The sequence below is a fragment of the Phascolarctos cinereus genome, unplaced genomic scaffold (genome assembly GCF_003287225.1).
Source record: "Phascolarctos cinereus isolate Bilbo 61053 unplaced genomic scaffold, phaCin_HiC Scaffold_2;HRSCAF=192, whole genome shotgun sequence".
NCBI classification, from domain to species: Eukaryota; Metazoa; Chordata; class Mammalia; order Diprotodontia; family Phascolarctidae; genus Phascolarctos; species Phascolarctos cinereus.
Genome location: NW_027555625.1, coordinates 153,098,830 through 153,104,829, shown reverse-complemented (window position 1 = coordinate 153,104,829; position 6,000 = coordinate 153,098,830).

Genomic DNA, 6,000 nt, shown 5'->3' with positions numbered 1-6,000 from the left:
TTTCTAAATCTTATGATTTGTCAGCTGCACATCAATCAGTAAACATTTATTAAGTGCCTAGTATGGGCCAGCTACCATGCTAAATGTGGGGGATACAAAAATTAACATCTATTATTTCTACCTCACTAGAAAGGGATCAATAGTCTTTGTTAACTGGCACCCACTCTTCAGTCTCACTATTCTGTTGCTGGGATTTTGAGACTATTCTAAAACCTCCATATTCTTCACCACAAAAAGATGATACTTCTTCAGATAAGACACCAGGCCACAATTTGTCCAAATGCTCCTTAAAAGTTACTTTTGAATACAATTCCAGGCAGAAGTAAAATTAAAAATTGCATCATGACTGTCATGGCAAGATTATGTATAATTTCTTGGTGATGGTACACCTTTTTTAAAAAAAATCTCTTTAGCAATATTGTTTATCTGTTCTGAAAAATAGCCTGGTTTATGGTTTGAACCCAAAAGGAAACAGGAAGGAAGACTCATTATGACACTAATTCTGCTTCCTCAGAAAAAATCTATAATTGTCTAGGAAAGTACTCTGTTATCCTCAGTTAAGCCTATGAAACTGGAATGATTTTTTTTTTTAGTGAAGCTGCAGTAAGATGACACAATCAATTTAAAAGCATCTTTCCCCTCTTACATGTTGAATTGCAGTCAATAAGAAGCTAAGCTCAGTAGCTCTGCATTATCAACAGGGGCATCATGTTGCTTAGATGAAGCAATAGATTTGATTCAGGAAAAACTGGATTTGAATGTAACCTCACATATTTATGACTGGCAAGTCACTTCATAGCTCTCAACCCATGGTTCTTATCTGTAAAATGGAAATAACAATACTATCTATTTCATAGGGCTATTGTAAGGTTCTGTGAAAAAATGATTTTTCTTAGTAATTATTACCTTGGAAACTCAGAGCTTTCCCATCCCCCTTTCTTTCAAAGTTCAGTCCTTCTGAAAAAGGATGTTAAGATATAATCTAAATGGGTCTGTTCCTGCTCATTATGTTGCCTAGACAGGTCTGGGAGAATGTTGATTTTTCCCTATTGTCAAGACAGGTGATATGGAAATTGATGTCTCTTTGACCAGGATTGAGTGACCTGGGTCAAGCACTGAAAGACCCTCATTTTAACATGGGGAGCCTCCCAGAGTTGATTGGCATCTCTGGGGACCACCTCCTCTTCAAAGGGCATATAAGGCCATACCCCTAAAATCCCAATTTAAGCCGGTTCTGAACTGGTTCCCTTAGGGATACCTCATTTTGGACTCAACTCCCATGCAATGCATGTCAAGCCAGCTTGAGAGAACTAAAATACTGGATACACACACCTCAATTTTGTTGTGTCTTTCTTAGAGCTGACTCTATTTCAAAATTGAGGTTTGCAAATTTTGGGGGGTTCACAGCTCAACTAATATTGCCAACTTTAAAGCATTTTAATAAAGCCAGCTGTTATTGTTATTAACTGGCATTTTCTTTCCCACTCCATCGAAGGTTTACTATTATTTTTGTTATGGTGACTGGGCTAATAAAAATGGCATGTTCTATTTTGTGCCAAGAACCCACCATACCCTTTGTTCCAAATTATATCCCAGTCTGGCAAAAACAAAACAAAACAAAACAAATCAAACCAAAAAAACCCCCCCAAAACCCTTTTCTCCTCTTTGGAAGTCAGGATTCTGCTACAATCTGCCCACTACTTAATTATTATTAGTATTACTGCTACTAATAGCTAGCATTTATATAATTTTGAAGGTTTGTATTTTACATATGAGAATATATAAAGAATAATGTTATGGTTTGTCCTTTGTCCTCAATGAGGACCATGACATCAGGAAAATGATGACATGACTTACAATTGCATTGGATTTGAGTGAGGGAGAGTTGTGCAGTCACCAGCCTCACTTTCTCCTCCAGAGCCATCTGGAGGCCAGATGTAGATCAGGACTACTGTGGGCCTTCTGGGCCTTCTGGGCCTTCTCGCCCAGGACGCAGTGGGAGATCTTGGCCTTTTAAGCTAAGGTCTTTTCCAGTTTTCCCTTATTATTACTGTTAACTGCTACTAATAGCTAGCATTTATATAGTTCTTTAAGGTTGTACTTTACAAATGAGAATATATAAAGAATAATGTATGGATTATTCAAAGCATTAATAAAATCCTCAAATAACACCAGCAGTATGATGCTAATAACCAATAAGATAATCAGGTTGTGTTCTCTAACTGCAGCAGGTTTTGAATATAATGATTAAATGGTGCTTTCCCTCTACTCCAAATCCTCCTTTTTCCACCAGCTATGTTTGTTTCTCCAGTGTTCTTTCCTTTGACTTTCTATCCACACCCACGGTGGACAACTGTCCCCCAGAGCAGAATGAGTAAGGCCTTCAGTTTTTAACCTCCTTGCTCTCATTTTCCAGGCAGATTCACTTACCTTCTTGCTCTCACCTGGAGACTCTGTAGACAGAGTGGAACAGTGGAAAGGGCCCTAGCTTTGCAGTCCTGGTGGAGATAGGGGTTCATATTCTGCCTCTGTCACTTAGGACCTGGCTAATATTGAGTAAGGTCATTCCTTAACTTCTCTGAGCCCCCTAACTGTAAAATGAGGAGTTTGCACTAGATCAAGGATTATCAGCCTTTTTTTTGTGTCACAGACCCCTTTGGCACTCCAGTAAGTCTATGGACCTCTTCTCAGACTAAGGCTTTAAAATGCACAAAATAAAATACATAGCATTATAAAGGAATAACAATAACAATAGCTAACATTTATATAGTGCTTACTATGTGCCAAGCACTATGCTAAGAACTTTATGATTATTATCTTACTTGGTCCTTATAACAACCCTGGAAGGTACATGTTGTTATTATCCCCATTTTATAGATAAGTATACTGAGGCAAACAGAGGTTAAGTGACTTGCCCAGGGTCATAGAGCTGGTAAGTGTCTGAGATTGGATTTGAACTCAGGTCTTCCTGACTCCAGGCCTGATACTCTATTATATTGGAATACATCTCTCTCTCATATATATGTTATATTAATGATAATAATAATAATAATAATAATATAATATAATAATCATATATGTATAACATTAAGAACCCCTTGGATTAGATGGCCTCTAAATCCATGCTGTTATGACAGACTACATCCAAGGGAAGCACATACAAAGATCATCCTTGGGCTAGAACCTGGCCTCAGTGTTGATGAAGGTGACCTCAGCCTCCTGCTTACTGGTGCTCCCTTTGCTGCCCATTTTTATGAAATGTTGTTACTTTCCCCTGAACTCTAGTAACAGCATGACCCTTTCTTCTGTGACTTACACATACTTCTTACTAGCTATTCCCTTGCCCAGTAGTCTCAGGTCATTCCTTCCCATCTGGTTACAGTTGTCTGCTTTCACTAACATCTGGTGTTTTTATGCCCTTGTGGGTATTGCCTATTATCAAGTTACCAGAATCTTTGTGAAGTAATCCCAGCATCTCTGTCTTTGCATGAGTCAAAGGCAGGTTCTTGCTTCCCTCTGGTTACAGTTAACACAGATGGGCCGAAGGCTGCATGCAGAGAGCAAGCCTTTGTGAACAGGATGGAGAGCAAAAATCAGCTGTCCTAAATTCAGGCCTCTCATTCATTTGGCCTTTGCAATCTGGCTTCCACTTAACTTTAAAGCTGACTCACAGAGGTAATTCCCCTTTGTATGCTCTACATCAAGCCTGGTTGCTGGTCACCCCACCACATGCAACATCCCATCTCTTCCCTCTCAGTGTCGCTGTACTCTGTCCTCATCTCTGCCTTGTAGGATTTCTATTTTTCTCCAAAAATCAACATGAGGACTCCCCACTCCTCCCCAGCAGGTGGTTCCTCCCCCCACAAAAAAATAAGTTATCTTTATTTTGTATTTACTCACCCAGGCAGGAGAGATATTTGGGGGTGGGGTGGGGATTAAAAGGGAAAGCAATCCCACAGGCATGGCCGAAGAGGCCAAAAGGGATTACTTTAGGAGTGATTGTGAATAGGGTAGAAGTTGAGAGAAAGTCTATTTGGAAATAGGCATTTTCCTCTCCAGGAACATGAGAGGGATAATACCCAGTCCTAGGGTCGTATTGAATACTGGTTGACGTACCCCTATTCATCAGAATGCACTAACAGGTAGATTCTATATCAAAGGTGCAGTAACAGCCACACCTGGCCAACCACTAAGGGTTAGCCATTCTAATTGCTCCCTAGCACACTCACTAGGAGCTAGTACTCCCCCCACAACATAGTTGGGCTAGTTTTCCCCTGAAAAGCTATCCCCAGTACTTCACTGGACTAGGACCTCTCTTGATTTAGCTTCCTAGTAGCCTCTGACTGTATTGACTATAGCTTCCTGGTCATCTAAGGGCATAAAAAGACCCACCTATTTAGAGTCTGGGAATTTCAGACTTGGCAAATATCCCAGGACCACTGGAGATCCACACCCTGTCCTGCTGACCAGTGCATTTTCATATAGAGACAAGGTGGGTAAAAGAAGGTCTGAACCATCTAAGCTAAGTGATGGAGCATCCTTGTTGAATATCCTTTTTAAAAATTCCATTTCTAAGTAAACCTCCTTTCATTGACTGTTTAAAGACCTATGAGTGCCTTATTTCTTTTCTCTTTTTTTTTTTGGCAATTGCGGTTAAGTGACTTGCCTAGGGTCACACAGCTAGTAAGTGTCAAGTGTTTGGTCTGAGGGCGGATTTGAACTCTCAGGTCCTCCTGACTTCAGGGCCAGTGCTCTATCCACTGCACCACCTAGCTGCCCCCTTGCCTTATTTCTTTTCAACATTGAACTTGAATTAACAACTACCATCCTGAAGCAGGCCCATCCTTAACAAGGGCAGCCCTGGCTAGAAAGGTCCAGTTAGCAAAGTGTGTTTCAGAGAGTTCAGTAAAGAGGTAACTTGAGATAAGAAAAGGCTGGTTTAAGCAATGGAGAAAGGTTTTTGAAGGGACCAACGTGGAAAACCTTCACCTGGAAAATGATGATAACTCAACAAATATATCTCTGAAAGCCTCCAAACTACTTAATTTGGTCAAAGAATCCCATATAAAAGTAAGATTGGGGTGAGGATGTTGGAAATGTGGGCAAGAAGTACTTACTTGCCTGTGCTGTGGACTCCATCACCACTGAAGGAAAGGAAGGCTCCTCTCCTAATGGTACTTTTATAGGGCATTTGATCCTTCTCTGGTCTTAGCCAAGTCAGGATAAGAAATGTCACAGAAAGAATTTGTGGGGGGTGAGAGTTGGGGTAAGTGAAAAGACTGCCTAAACTCCAGACTCCTGAACTCTATGGCCAAAGGAATAAGCAGATTCTAGAGAGCTGAAAAAGGCAGCTCTGACCATACAAATCCATGCCCCTAGAACCAGAACAGAATATTAGAATCAAGACTTATTGTTGTCATTCAGTGTTTCCAACTCTTCTTGACCCTATTTGGGGTTTTCTTGGCACAAATATTGGAGTGGTCTGCCATTTCCTTCTCCAGCTTATTTTACAGATGAAGAAACTCAGCCAAACAGAGTTAAGTGACTTGCCCAGGGTCACATAGCTAGTAAGTATCTAAGGCTGGATTTGAACTCAGGTTTTCCTGACTCCAGCCCTAGTGCAGTATCCACTGCCCTACTTAGCAGCCCCAAAGCACTATATAAATGCTAGGGATTATGTCTAATAGGCCCAGTACTCTAGATTTAGGAGGAAGTACCAGAAGCTATTGTTAAAAGGAACATTTTATGGTCAGGCCTTTGCCTTGATTTAAGAGCTAAAACTCAGCAAGAGAAAGTTAAAACGGAGTTTATTAATGGCCAAGGCAGAAAGGCGTTGGTGGGCTGGTGGATGGACCAACTGGGCATTTAAGCCAGTGTTAAGATATTAGGAGACACCCGGTTTTCCAGAGCTAAGGGCAAGCAAATAAGCAGTGCCCTGAGCTTAGCATAACAACAATCCTTTGCACTTACCCTCTGAATGATCTCACATAATCTCAACCT